Source organism: Theobroma cacao, chromosome 7, assembly GCF_053813885.1.
Source record: "Theobroma cacao isolate CCN51 chromosome 7, ASM5381388v1, whole genome shotgun sequence".
NCBI classification, from domain to species: domain Eukaryota; kingdom Viridiplantae; phylum Streptophyta; class Magnoliopsida; order Malvales; family Malvaceae; genus Theobroma; species Theobroma cacao.
Window position 1 is genome coordinate 18,536,210 of NC_142645.1, and position 16,343 is coordinate 18,552,552.

The following is a 16,343-nucleotide window of genomic DNA, read 5'->3' on the forward strand; positions in this document are numbered from 1 at the left end:
ATATCCATCAAAATGATTTACACATGGGTTCTACTATTTGTTGGCATAATGCTTATATAAGTAAATAATTTAAAAATTAATTATTTGATTAACAAAACCGAAAGACATATTTTTTATCATTTCCTACTTTCCAATTGCTAAACAAGATCAGCTATTTCTGCTATTAGGTTATGAATAAATTCTTCATTGCATCTCTATAAATACCTGTAACCGGTCGAGTTACAATGCAATATTAATCATTTTAATATTATCATGGAAGCAAAAGGTATTGAACGGCGATCAGCAGGTAACCTTCCTACTGTTTGGAATGGTGAACTCGTCAAGTCCTTTACCACACCCTACTCAGTAAGTTTACTTTCATTAGATGCCCAAGCTTCATCACCTTGGAATTACTCTGTGTTTAACCTGCACCACTTTATTTTGGCTAACCTTGCGGTTCGAGAGCCATGGCACTCGTCTTGAGGAACTTAAGCAAGGTGGCAGGGATTTACTTGCTACCATGAAGGAACCACGTGACCAACTGGATCTGATCAACACACTGCAACGCTTAGGAGTGGCTTACCACTTTGAAAAGGATATCAAGGATATTCTTGCTAAACTTGTTGATGCTAACATTGCCACTGATCTTTACACTGTTGCCTTGCAATTTAGACTAATACGTCAAAATGGTTTCTTCATTAGTACAGGCTATTTGCGCAAAATGTTATCGTTATATTTAATTTATTTTTTTAATTTTTAGAATAGCATTTCATTAAAGGACATTGTATTTAATTTTTAATTTTTATTTGTGCAAGTAGTCGAATTTGAAAAGTTTGTCATTTCGTCATAGATAACGTTATCAAGCCCCATATTAAAACTTAAATATAATAATTGTCCCTTTCCTATCAACTAAGGTTTTGGAATAATTCGACACCTAACTTAACATGATATTAGAGCTCTAATTTCGAATCGTAAAAGATGTATTTTTCTCCCTTTAATATTGTTTCAAGTGTTTGGTTACAAACTAAACTTTGCAATACTTCTGTAATTTTTTTTGGTCGCAGGTTATTTCAACACTTGAGTCCACCTGCAAGCCTATTAAATATTCATATGAATTACATGTGAAGGAGCGTGTTAGAATTTAAATACAATAATCAAGTTCTTTTCTATTAATTTAACCTTTTAAAATAATTGATCATTCAATTTAACATGTCAGATTGACTAACAAGGCTCAAATGATCATGTTAACATCTTTTTTATTTTTAATTTTACTCCTTATTTATTTATATATCATTTTTGACAAATCTGATTTATTTTGATTTATACGAAGCTTCGTACCTTGGGATGCCAGAAGAAGATGTTTTAGACGAGGCCCTGAATTTTAGTACAAAACATCTGTTAGTGTTAAGGAAGAAGATGGATGGAAATAAAGCTGAGCAAATACAACAATCACTGGAATATCCACTGCACTGGAGGATGCCCTGGACAGAAGCACGAGATTTCATTGCTATCTACCAATATGATGCTAAGATGAATTCGGTTTTGCTCGAGCTTGCCAAGTTGAACTTCAATATCATGCAATCTGTTTATCTGAAGGAGCTGCAGGAACTAGTGGAGTAAGATTTATTAAAATATAAATCTTAAAAAGAAAAAAATAAGAACTGTTAAGCTAAGATTGTTATCAGGATTTTAAATTACCATTACTTGATATCATTAATAAGTTAAATTACATTGGTAAGAAATCATATTTTTAAATTACTATTACTAGATATCATTAGTTAAATTAGATTGAAAATAAATAAGATTTTAAAATGTTATAGTTTTTTTTATGGGTAAAAATAACAATCTGATAGTTAGGAAATTTAATTTTCTCATCAACTTAAATCATTGAAATTGTTATTGTTTTACAATTGATTGGGCAGGTGGTGGGAGGACTTGAACTATAAGGAAAGGCTACCTTTTGCTCGGGATAGGCTACTTGAGTGTTATTTTTAGGGGTCAACAGCTCTTCCTAACAATACCCTTTATGATACTGTCACTATCTGTTTTTAGGGGTCCATGACTTGCACAAAAACATAGAGACGGGTATAGCCCACTACACCTAAGCAAGCCTCTTACATTCATATTATGAAACTCTTACCTTTTATGAAATGATGTTGTTTAAACTTAAGTAAATGTTGGACAGGTTTGAATGAATTATATGTTAATGTAATTTGAATGTTGGTTGAGTTTTTCCAACTATATTCACATGAACATCCTACTGTGATGTTGTTGGATTAATTGGTATCAATGGTTGAAAGTATGATTAGATAAGGAAGCCAAAGGAAAGTAATTTTTGCAAATAAGGCATGAAGGGTTGATCCCATGGCAAGGACGGGTCGATCCATAGAGGTTTTAAGCTTGATATAGCTATTGGAATAGCCAAGGATCAACCTCCATGGACAAGTAGATCGATCACCACAGCACAAGGTGCTTGTATGAGTGTTGTTGAGTTTTCACATGAGTGCACGGTATCGTAAACAAGTAATATAATAACAAGTAGAGTACTGTTCCCAATAAGGATTTGTTCCTAAAGTTTTACTAAGTACTAAAATTTTATAACAAATCAATCTTATTTAAATAACTGAAATTTTAAGAAAATTAATTAATACTAAATAAAAACAAACACTAAATTAACTAACAAAAATTAAAGTTACTTGAGAAAGACCACTAACTAAAGACCTAGGATTATGGGTTCATTTAACACTTTATCTGATACCAATTTCTCTTATTATTTACTTTCTTGGGTGGTTTTACTAACCTAAAATCCAATGCTATGTACAAGTCTCCATCTAGATGCTTGCACAAATACCTAACTTAATTAGTTAACTATATGGTTATAGGAATCAATTAAATTAAGTTCATTAAAATAGTGTCCTAATTTGACTATGTATGGCAATTGACATATGTCTACCCGCATCATGATCACCTAAGTGGCATGAGCATGCACAATTCAAATCTTAGTCAATCTAAAATCTCTCTGTCGAGTCTCAATTAGATTTACAAATTAGTTAATTGTTGATCAAGCAATTAAAAGCATTAAGAACATATTTGAATAAACAAAACTATATCCATTCATGATAAATAAAAGAGAAACTAATATTCAAACTACATTTTAGAATCCACTATAATCCTCGAAAAACAAATTAGTTCATGATATCTAAGTAAAATATTATCCAAAGAAATTTTGCCATGAATTCAAGTCAAAGGAAATAAGAAAAACACAAAATAGAGAAAGAAAATAATGTTGAAGCTTTTTGATCTCAAATCTCTCTGAATTTCTCTTGTTCTCTTGCTTGATTCTTAGCTCCAATTCTCTAAACTAGTTGTTGCTGTTGTCTCTCTAAAATTCTCTAAAAAAGTCCCTTAAATAAGCACAAATTCACTTGATTTCCAAATTTCCCGTTAGACAATTATTTTTGGAAATAGGCTCTAGTGCCCCAGCTCTCAACATTTCTAACTTTGAAGTTTGCCACAAATTCCTTTCAGCGCCATGGCTCTCAAGTGTTCTATCTTTGTTTTACTTTCTTGGTGCAGTACTCTCTATTTGACACAGATTTTAACCACCTTCCAATTAAAACAAGGCAATGTGATAAACAGAAAAGTTGTAGCCCTTCCTCTCAACTTTCTATTGGTTAAAGAATCATATCATTTGAAGTTCTTTAAAAAGAGTTATGGAAGAAATACTGCAACATATTCAGCAAATTCTGCACCTAATCATTTTGTACATTTCACTTCCATGAAGCTTTTTACAGTTGAGAACATTCTAAATAGAGAATAAATTAGTGATTTCTCAAATTAAGACTTTTGATATGAAAATGAGCTCAAATTACTCAAATTATAAATAATTCAACATGCATTAAACTAAATAAAGAAAAATATAAAAATTACCTAAAATTAACTTGAAAACACAAGGACTTAGCTATTTTTTTATTGTCAAAATGCGGCAAAATAACTCTATATCATATAGTTATTACACCCCAAACTTAATATTTTGCTAGTCCTTGAGCAAAAACTAAGAAAACAAAATAATATAATTGAAAACATCAAACTAACAAAATCGGATGCACCAATTCATTGACAACATTTAATTTCCTCATAAACTATCCATTGACAACATCTTATTTCCTCATCAACTATCTTATTTTTTCAATTCAAAGTAAAACATAAATATTATCTAAATTCACATTATATTCAAATGCAAGCTGATTTTTGGATAAATTCTCATGTGTGTGTGTGTGTGTGTGAAGTCTCTTGCCATGAATCTCATGCACTTTGGATAAGTTTATGCTCATGCAAACTTCAAGCTAGTTTAAAATTTCATAAGGTTGTTTTTCATCTCCCTCTCCACTAATGTAAGCTAATAATAAATTAAGGATCCTTAGAACTTTATTCAGCTTGTAGTGTATGGCTAGGGTTGAGCTAGAATATGGGATAATATATAACTTAAGTCACCCTAAACACATAATTGTTTTAAGACCTATATAGCCTCATTATTTTTCTTCACTAAGTACACCCTTTTTCTTTCAATTTCACTTTTCCTTCAACATACTATATATTTTTTTATTTCAACACCCCTAAACTTGGTTTTTTCATTAATAGTGGGATGAATACATTAAAAACCTTTTGCATGTTTCTCTACATTTCATCTTTTTCACTTTTCTTATCAAATAGTCTAAACATACATTTCCTAAAACAATATATATGCTTAGGAGTGAGGGTTGTAAAAATGAGAGAAATTTGTCAAAGGTTAAGCTAATTTTATTTATGGGTTAAATCAAAGAAAGGACAATTTAAGCTCAAAATGGCATACTAGGGATAAAGATGTAAAAAAGTTGGTTTAAAAGGCTCAATTAGTCCAAGGATGGCCTAAGTCATTTCCCTAACTAAGTATAGCGATATGATTTTTCCTCGAGGAAGAATTAAGTTATTTCTAAAACTCCAAACATATTTCTAAAATCTTAATTTACATAAACTTTCTCTAAAGAGACATGATATTTCAAGATAAGAGATGTAGTGCCCAAGTATGAAAATTTCATCCGATCATGATGCTAAGATAAGACTTCACATGACATTGAAACAATATTCATGATTACTAAGAGTAAAAGATTAACAAGATAATTAGTTATCATTATCGGATAGGTGAATTAATTTTATTGGTGCAATAATTTAGCTTTAGTTTTTCAACAATTTCCTAAATTCACGTACTCCTAAATTATCATGCTAAACAACTTTTAACTTGAAAACATATAAATTTTACACATAAAAATTTTAAAGCCCCCCTCCCAACAAAAACTTAAAGTAAACATTGTCTCTAATGTTATGAAAAATAAGGAAGAGAAAATACTCCCTTAAATCGTGGTTGCACCCTACTGCTCATCCTCATTGTAGTACCCTGTATTTTTGTATGGTGACTAATAAAGTTTACAGATGCCAATTGAGGTTAACTACCGAGTTAAAAAGGGTAATTCAGAAGTGAACTTGTGAAATCTCGATCTTCATAGACACATAATGAAATACCCCATACTTTGATATGGTGATAAATAAAGTTGATCGAATGCAAATTGAGGTCAATTAAAATGTTTAGAAGTGATAAAAGACGAAAGGAGTAGTTTATGATAAAATGTTTCGCAAGTGAGAAAATAATAATAAAATATAATAATTTTATCGGAGGAGAATTTGTGAGATAAAAGGCGATTTGGAAGTCAAGTGAGGCATAATAAGGTATTTTTGATACCAAGGAGACAAGATAAAATTTTTAGAATAAAATAATATTTTATTAATAAAATAATATTAAAATATTAATATTTAGCCGGATGTCGAAGTCAATCAAGAAGGAGGATCATATGGTTGATCCAAGTGGGGGAGAAGATGACAAGCCCGACTCTACAGAAATATTTGTGATGACATACATGTGGTGGATAGCATGTTTACATGCTAAGAGAGTCTTGAAAAATTTACAAAAGTCGGTATTGTACCTAGAGGTACAATAAAGTTGATTTAAGCCTCGAACTAGATCAAATAGAGAATTTACAATGAAATTAAGAATTTTAAAGTCCCAGAATGGGTTAATATGGTGATTCAGAGTTCAAGGATCAATTTGGAGTCAAACTGGAATTTTCGCTATCTAGGGGCAAAATGGTCATTTGCCACCTGGGGACAAAATGGAAATTTTTAGAAAAGATTTTTGGCCCCATTTGACTTATTGGAGTAAGATTTGAGGTTTAGAAGTGAAAAATTTTAATTTCGGTATAATTTGGAGTAAAAGGGTAAAATGGTAATTTTACCATTCGAAATCGAAAATTTAATTTTTTGAAAGGATTTTGATCAAATTTAATTATTTGGAGTGTGAAATGAGTATGAGGAGTGAAAATTATGCATTATGGAAAATTTTCAATTTTTGGGGTAAAAATGTAATTTTTGAAAAGTTCAGGGGCAAAAGTGTAATTTTAAAAAATTTGCTCCACCAAAACTTTGGAAAAATCTGGGAATTTCACTTAAGACTTGGATAAGTCAAAGGGAATGCATGGTGAAAAAAAATAGGACAAGTGGATGGCTAGAAAAAAAAAATGAATTAATAAAATATTTAAAATATGAATAAAATAATATTATTTCATTAAACAATAAAAAGGCATAAAAAAAATCAGCCCACCCATTCTTCTTCTTCAACATTCGGCCAAGCAAAAAACAAGAGAGAGAAAGGAGAAAACAAAACCCTAGAGAGAGAAAATCAAAGAAAAAGTGTGAATTTTCAAGGAAATTAAGTGAAAAAGGTGAGATTTTTTCTATTAAGCTTGAGTTTTCTTATTCCCAAGCATTTCTCTTTATTTTCCATGATTAAATTACATGTTTTCATGATGAATTCAATTCTGAAAAAATGGGTTAGGAGAGAGAAAGTTGTTGGATTTATTTGATTTTAATTTATGTTAGTGTTTTTAGTTAGTTTAGCATATTTAGAAACAAAACAACAAGAAAAGAATATATTTTCTCCCCCAACCATTAATGGCTGAATTTACCATGTAGTGAGTGAGGATGAGTTTGATTTTATTCTAGGAGAATTGGTTAAGGAATAATGAATTATGAGCCTAGAAAATTAATAGGAATTTTCGGAGCAAAAATACAAATTTTTACCCACTAGGGGTATTTTCGTAATTTGCTGTTGGGACTGATAATTTGCATCACACTGAGGGACATTAAGTTAATTTGGGTGCAATTGAGGTATAGAAACTGAAAAGAATTAAATTGGAGTTTAAACGAACCCGTTAGGAATTTAATCGGGTGATAAGATGAATTAGGCTAATACCGGATTTAGATAGTTACCAGTGCATTTTTGCATTCCATATCATGCATTGGTAGTCCAAATTAGTTTAATTTTGATTTAGTACCAACTTAGTGAAATTCTCGATTTTGCATTGTGTCAAGGTGGTGAGTCCTCTAATAAAGGCAAGGAAATTGCATCCGAGGACCAGTAGACAGAGTGCTTCGAAAGTCTGCATTCTAGACATTGTGAGTAAACTTATTATCGTCTTAATTATCTAGAGTAGTTTTATACAACTATGTGATTTTATGAAAAATGGGTTTAAATGGTAAATTGTTATGTTTTAAGGGAAATTGTGATTTTATAAAATGATTTTATAAATTTTCTGAAAAATCGAATATTGGTTTTGAAAATAGAGTAATTGGAGACTGCTAGTTTGTGTTGCAAATTTATGGTTATGAATTGAATGGCTTATGACAATAAATGAGCATGAATGGCTAAACTGATTTTGGTGTTATAATTATTTATACTATGTATTCAGCCTTGAGAGGCTAGGTTGCGATAAATTGCCATGACATGCTAGAATGAATTTTATTGATTGGTGGATTATATATTAATTATTTACTGCAGAGGGGGTTTCGTGGACCAGCCTATTAGAGGGGCACGGTAAACTCCATTATATTATTACCTTGAACGGAGAGGCGCGTAGGATATCTCCTGGGGTATAGCTTAGGGTTCACTTCACGCCAAACCACCACGTGAAGGGAACTCAGCCAACGCCAAGGAGCGGCTGTATTTTTTTCAAACAAAAATATATTTTAAGTGTACACAAAATTTTAACAGCCTTGGCGGACTCGGTTAGATGCCCTGCGCAAGGTATCACCGAGTATGAGTTTTGGCACGAGCCAAAGTTTTAAGAAATTCATAAGCCAAGTTGATTACTCGATTTTTATGGATTGATTTTATTTGGTTGAAATGAGTTGAATGGTAATGAAATTACAATATGATGATTTATTTTAATTGTCTCCATTTACTCGACTTTAGATAGTTTAGATGGTATCTGTTTACTCACTGGGATTTTATAATCTCACCACCCTCATTTCCTCATATTTCAAGCTCAGGGAATTCCGTAGTTAGCTGACTTGAACAAGGACCTTCATTTGGACTCGAATCGGTAAAAGCTGTAGGTTTCCAGCTTCCGATGCATTTTGGATAGATATGGGCCCACGTGTCACTGTAAAAGAAATTTTATGCTTTGGTTATTTGCTTTATAGTATATATGAATATAATTATCTTTTACGCTATAAGAATTATGTACCGATAGTTTTATGAAAATTATTTTACAAGAAAATAGTTTATTTTATTGAATTTTTTTATCATATTCAAATGGTCAAATTTTCACTTCAAATGAACGTTTTAGATACTTAATTTTTTTTTATCATCAAATATATATTTTCGGCTTACCTACTACATTTTTAGCAAGTTTGGAGGTTTTCGACAAAAATGACGAAAATGTCCCTGTGAGCCAAAAAAAAAAATATGTTATGTTATGATTTGGAAACGATTTGTAATCCTTCGTATTTTGATTATTTGATAACTATTGCTCACCGGGGAAGTGCGAAAGCTGATACGAGAGCCTTGCGAGGTTTTGATCGACATTCGGGGTGAATAATATTTGTCGAGGCTTCGCGGCGGTTGTCACGGGCTCGATGGGGAGTTCCGGGTCGTGACACATAACTAGAAGTAGATGTGATAATGCGGACCAGAGGTAATTTCGTAATTTCTCTTGGTGAGCTCGTACGAGTGGGCTTTTTTTATGCTATTAAGGTCTAAATAGGCCTAAGGAATGAATGAATGATGTTTATGATGGTAAAATAAAGGAAGAAGATAAAAATAATGATAATTTCCACAGTAGGGGCAAAATTATCATTTTGTTTCTCGAGTCTAACTTTTTATTTTTTCATGTGCTTGAGTATTTCTAAACTATTATGGACCTTGCCCTAGTGTCAAAAGAGTAAAAGGTTGCACAAAGGATGGGAAGAAGACAACGTCACCATGTTAAGGGTATTTTGGTAATTTATGTGAGAAATGGATAAACTTTAGATATAAATATCCAAAGCTCTAGCAAATTTCCAGTAGCTTTCAACAATTCTTCTTCTTCCTCCCCTCTCTTCTCTCCATTTCATGTTTTCTTCATCTTCCATGGAAGCCTCCCATGGTAACCCTAAACCTTGTGTTTTCTGCACCTTTTCATAGAGTTTTTCATACTCTCTCTTCTACACCTTAAAAGCCCTTAAAGGTCTTTCCTTGGTATATTTTCTCACTAGCTGGACGGGTGGAGAGAGAGAGGGAGATTGTCCACAATAGCTTGGAAGCTTTTGAAAAGGAATTCAACTACAGAAAAAGCACCAAGGTGAGTAATGAATTAGGTTTAATTTTCAAGTTGTTGATAATGGCTAACAATGGGGTTTGTGAGTGTTTTATCATTGAGGTTGTTTATTCACTCTTAGGGTGACTAGAGTAGTGTGAATAACTAGCCACTTAATGGCAATTGGAAGCTAGTTAGAAATAACTAGTAGAACTTGATTTGGGAAGAGCTTTTGGAATTATATTAAAGCCAATTTGGGTTGGTTGTGATGTTGTGTTTGTATAGGTTCCAACAAGGCCTCACATATCCATTTGGAGCATTAGTTGAGGTTAGAGTCAAGCAAAAGAATCAACAAGACCAGTGAGTGAACTTGCATCAAAGTGTTTTTGGGAAATACATATGTGTTGAGATGAAGCATTTAAATGATTTTAATTGGTTTTCATTAAATTATGCATGGGAACAAGCCCTTGATAAATGTTTTGATGTTGTGAAAATGTGAAATGTGTAAAAAGATGAATCCATATGCTCCTATATTATGTTGGTATGTATATATATGAATATGTGTTGTGCATTGATGAATAATGTTGTGTGATAATGATGGCCCTACTATGTGTGATGTGGGAGTGCACATGAGCTGATGATGACCCGACTATGTGCGAGTAGGGAGTGCACATAAGCCGATGATGACCCGACTATGTGTGAGTAGGGAGTGCACATAAGCCGATGATGACCCGGCTATGTGTGAGTAGGGAGTGCGCATAAGCCAATGATGACCTAGCTATGTGCTAGTAGGGACTGCACATAAGCCGATGATGATGACCCGACTATGATGATGAATGAAGTGGGGTGGTGTACATGTTTATATATGTTTATATATGTATATGTGATAAGAAGTTTATGATTATAATATTTGATTGAAATGAATAATGAGAAACTTGATTATTGTCAATGTGTTCACTTTGATGTGCAATATGGTAGGAATGGATTTTGTGGCATGTGAAAATCCCTTAATTGTCATCTGCCCTGAATCTCGCTGCAGCAAGAAACTCTCGAGTGGTGGGGACACAAACCAGCCCTGTTTCTCGCTGCAGCGAAAAAGAATCTCGCTGCAGGAAAAATAAATCTCGTTGCAGCGAGAAACTCTCAGGTTCTAGTGCAGTTCTTTCACTTTTACGAAGATTTTGATCACTTTCCTATCATAACTAAGAAAAGTAGTAAACATAAAAGTTGTATCCCTTTCTCTTGTCTTTCTAATGGTACAAAAATCAAGTCAATTGGACTTCTGTAGTAGGAGATATACTTAAAAAACTGAAACATATGCAAACTAAGACTGTTTCTCGCTGTAACAAGAAACTTGCTGTCATGCTTGCTATCTTAGTTGATTTTGACATATTTTTCACCCATTTAACTTCATGGATTGATCATGGGTTTTTGATACACTATGAGGTTATTAATCAAAGTTTGAAATGAGGGGTTTTTAGTAAGAAATTAAATCAATTGTATTGTTTTTGAAACAAGTGCATCATGATTTCCCAGTTCTCCTTATCGATTGCTTGTTCCCTTCTTATGTTCACTCACTGAGTTTTATACTCACATTTTTAAACTTCATGTTTTCAGATTTGAAGGAAGTTGGGACCTAGATTGAGTGTCCACGTGTGCTCGTCCTTTGGGTAGGTACTATGGCAACTTAGTAGTTGTACCTTCACTCACAGTCACTCCGCTGACGGTCACGAGTCTGTTACTTGTGAACATGTATATGTAGTGTAATCCGTAAGGATCCATGTCATAAGTCAAATATGTATATTTGATTACTAATGCCACTATGAGTTGGCAAACGGGTGACATTATTTTGATATAATAAAATGGTAAGTATTGGGTCACTATAAAATGTTATTGAAATATTTATAATTGAGAATTGAAATATGTGGTTTTAGAAATGACGGTTGAGAATGATGATTGGGATTGCATAAAAAAAAAAGCTTACTTAGGCTTAGTGGGCTATGCCCATTGGGCCCACGCGCAGGTCATGGCCCAAGATTTGAGCTATGACACTCATCATCCTCACTAAAATTGTCATCAGAGTCTGAATCCATAGGCAATGAAGGGAAAGTTGTGATATCTATCCCGACATGCTCTGTGTCATGAACTGCGCTCCTTCGCCAAAGTATGTGATAGTCTATGTGATACTTAAGTGGACATTTCCACACAAGTCACCTGATACTTGGTTATATCTTATCAAACATTAATAATAGTAACAAATTAGACTAAGAGAATCCACATCAAAATCAAAGGGCATATCGAATGCCATATATGCAACCACTAAGCCATAAAAAGAAAAAATGTTTTATTAATGTGAAAATAATTACAAAGGGACAAAGACACACCATCGTTGGTGTAAAACCCGACCCTATAAACACATGTCATGACATGCATGCACTGAGTAGCATGTTATTACGTTAGGAAAGCCCTTAAAAATAGACAAAACCCGGTATTGTACCTAACGGTACACTTGAGTTGATTTAACCTCGAACTAGTTCAAATAGGAATCGTAGGATGAAATTTAATATTTTACAATCCAGGAATGACTAAAAATGATTGTTCAGAGTTCAAGAGTTCATTTAGGGAAAAATTGAAAATTTTGATGTTTAGGGGTAAAATCGTCATTTTGTCACCTAAGATAATAATTTGATCATGGAGTGAAATTTTTGACCAAGATTAATTATTTGGAGTATAATTTAATGATAGGAAGTGAAAAATTTTAATTTCGGCAATTTTCAAAACATAGGGGTAAAACGATAATTTTGTCGTTCCGGGGTAAAAACAATAATTTTCACCACCCAAAACTTGTCAAATCATAAGATTTATTAATTTTTGGTATAAATAACTATGGTATATTAAGTGGTGAAAAATTTAAGTTTAAAAGATGAAATTTTAAAAACGGGCCAATGGAAAAGTGACACATGGTACTTTTTAATAATTTAATATAATTTTAATGAAAAGTCAGTCCAATTAAACCCCATATTAAGTGATGGCCAGCCATAAGGAGAGAACAAGAGAGAAAATAGAGAGGAAAGGAAGAAAAGGGAAAAACCAAAGGAAAACTAGAAAATTCAAAGGGGAAATCGCGTTTTTCGTCCGTTTACGCATCTAACGGTAAGATTTTTCGACTTTAGCTTGATTTCTACCTTTCCTATGCCTTTATTTCCATTTAGCATGCTTGAGGAGAGAGATCAAAAAGTGAAACCAAGGGCTGGCCAAATTTCAAGGGGAAAGATTTTGAAATTTTTAGGTTTTGATTCTTAGTTAAATTAGTAGTTTTAGTTAGTTAAGTGTGTATAGAAATCAAATTGGGCAAGAAAGCATGAAATTCTTACAATACCCACCCTTGGCCGAATATGCATTGATGTACAATGATGATGCACTGATTTTTATTCTAAGAGAAATGAAGAGAAAATGATGAAAACTGGTTAAATGTGATAGAAAAACAAAGTGGAAAATTAACAGAGTAAATGTCCCATTTTTGACCGAATTTTCTCAGGAGGAAAGTGAGCTGATTTTGGTGATTTTAGAAGGTTATTGGCTGATATTTAATGGTTAGAAATGTTGGAGAGAAAATGGGACAATTTAGAGCTAAAATGAAGCGCGTTAGCAATTTAACAAGTAAAGTGCCAAAAATAGGTTAATACCGCGTTTAAGCCATTTTAGGCTATTGCATTTCATACCATGCATTAGTATAGGATTTAAGTCAATTATATAGTGATTTAGCATCAATGTGGTGAATTGGGTAAGTTTTGCAATTTGTTTAGGAGGAGAGCCTTTCGGTAAAGGCAAGGAAGTCGTACCTGATGAACAGTGATTGGGGGACCTAAAAAGCAATTAGTTTGTACAATCGGTGAGTAAACCTATTATTATTGTAAATTATCTAGAGTTTATTTTTAAATGCTCTTCATGGATTTTATGAAACGAAAATGAGATTAAAATGGGATTTGTGATGTTTTAGAAATAAATGTGACAAATAAAAATATATTGTGTTCATTATGAAATTGAGTAATTGAAGGCTACCAATTGTCTTGAAAAATATATTTTCCTATGAATGACTTTTGATATATGAGTATGTGTGGCTATATTTTATAATTGGATTGGGAATTTATGTAAGTTGTCTTTTACTATGCAGACTAGGTAAATAAATAAAAGTCACGTTATATTGTCGAAGTTTTATTAAAATTGGTGGGTTTAGTCAGTGCAGTGACGGGTTTCCATGCACTGCCTATTAAAGGGGCACCGTAAACCCAGTTATATAGTTACTCCGATAGTAGAGGCGAGGAGGGTAACTCTTGGGGTAGTGTTAGAGTTCACTTCACGTCGAACCCCCACGTGAATGTGTAACTCGGCCAATGCCAAGGAACGACTTGTTTTCAAAACTAACATGTGTTTAACATGTGAATATCTTGACAACCTTGGCGGACTCGGTTAGATGCCTAGGCCAAGGTATCCCCGAGGACTAGTTTTTGGCTTGAGCCCTGTTTTTAATAAAAGTCAGAAGCCTTAACAACTGTTTTGGTAAATTACAAATATTTTATGGTTTAAGAAATAAATTGAAAACCTTATGAAATGGTTTGTGATTTGTTGTTTAAACTTGCCTCCATGTTACTCGCATTTAGATATTTATGATAATGTCTGTTTACTCATTGGGATTGCGAAATCTCACCCATCTTTTTTCCAAATATTTCAGGCCTGTGGCAACTTGTAGTTACTGATTTTGTCGAGGATTCCAGTTGACCCCTCTATCTCACAGACAATAGGTTACTATCGCCAACACTTGGTATATTTAGGGGCCACTTGTCATTGTAATTATTATTGTACATTATAACTTTGTAAATTATTGTATGTATGAATTTATTTTACTTACATGTGTTTTTATAAATATTGTTTTATATAAAAATGCTATATTTTTGTCTTTTGATTTACTTGAGCCGGAAACAACTGGAAATTGTTTAAAACTGATATGTAAGCCGTGCGGGGTTCCGATTGGTATTCTGGGTAATGAGTATCAATCGGGACTTCGCGGCGGTTGTCATGGGCTTGAGGGAGGTTTCGGGTCCTGACAATTCGGTTGATATTAGAGCTTTTGGTTTAAAAGCTTATGGTTTTAAAAGAAGTTTTTGATTTTTGAAGTTCTTGGATTTAAAGTTATTTAAAAATAAATTACAATGTCAGTGTGGCCCAGTTAAGATTAGTTAGTTGCATGTAGTTACATATAGAGTCTTAAGTCGTCTAAACCAATTTCGTTTTTCTTGTAGATCATTATGCCTCCTCGACGTGAGCTACCACCTATCACTAGATCTACCAGTAGGGGAAGAAGTCACCCCAGACAGAGTCGGCTGGATTTCATAGAAGAGGAGTCGGCTGCATCTTCTTTTAGAGCAGTTCCTACTGTTGAGTCTACTGACATTCCTATACCTCCTCCACCACCTGTTGCTACTCCTGGCGTACCAGCCATGTCACCCGAGGCAGCTCAGGCATTAGCGGCTTTTCTTGCTGCTCTTACGGGTCAAACTCAGGCTGGTCCAATTCCACCCGCTGTTTCCCCTGTAATAGCCCCAGTACCACCACCTCCTATTCCACCCTAGACACCGGACGTCTTCATTTCTAAGAAATTGAAAGAAGCTAGACAGTTAGGTTGCGTCTCGTTTACTGGTGAGTTGGATGTGACCGTAGCTCGAGATTGGGTTATTCAGGTATCGGAGACACTGGTAGATATGGGATTAGATGATGAAATGAAATTAAAGGTGGCTACACAATTATTTGAGAAGAGAGCCCGTACCTGATGGAATTCAGTAAAGTCTCGCTCTTCTATATCGCTGACTTGGATAGATTTCCTTCAAGAGTTCGATGGTCAGTATTGCAGCTATTTCCATCAGAAAGAGAAAAAGAGAGAATTTTTGAGCTTGAAATAAGGGAACATGACCATTGAGGAGTATGAAACTTGTTTTAACAAGCTGATGCTTTAAGTACCTGAGTTAGTGAGATTGGAGGAAGACCAGGTAAACTACTTTGAGGAGGGACTCCGTAATGAGATACGGAAGCGTATGATAGTGACTGGCAAAGAGTCATATAAGGAAGTTGTGCAGATGGCCTTACTGGCTGAGAAGCTCGACACTGAGAATAGATGGATCCGAGCTGAGTTTGCAAAGAGAAGGAATCCGCCTACGTTCCCGGGTCAGTCTTCAAAGAGAGGTAGAGATTCAACATCGGCTGCAGGAAGTACTACCTCAGCGTCTGTGGCATCCACTAAACCTCCATCTCAGCAGTCACAGCTGAGATCTTCTAAATTTGATCGGCCAGTGAGTAGTAGTCAAGGGGGGACTTCAGGAGGATTAGACAGATGTCGTAATTACGGAGGATTTCATGTTGGGTCATGTAGAAAGCTTATAACGTGTTTTCAATGCGGCCAACAAGGGTATATCAAGAGAGATTGTCCTTAGTTGAGATGAGGTACAATAGCTACTTTTACTCCTCCGACTCGTCTTAGTATACCATGAATAGACACTTCGAGATCACAGTCTAGATAGGGCCTAGTGATACGGTCAGGCATGAGGAGTAATACCCCAAAGCAGCCATCTTCCAGACCGCAGCCTCAGATTTTGACCAGGGTTTTTGCAGTGACTGAGGATGAAGCCCGAGTTTGACCTAACGCAG

General features: G+C 34.0%; 1 pseudogene; it reads left to right on the forward strand.

Annotated features, from left to right (window-relative positions):
* Positions 1–364: 364 nt before the first annotated feature.
* Positions 365–16,343, forward strand: part of LOC108662812 (trans-ocimene synthase, chloroplastic-like) — a 69,979-nt pseudogene continuing 54,000 nt past the window's right edge.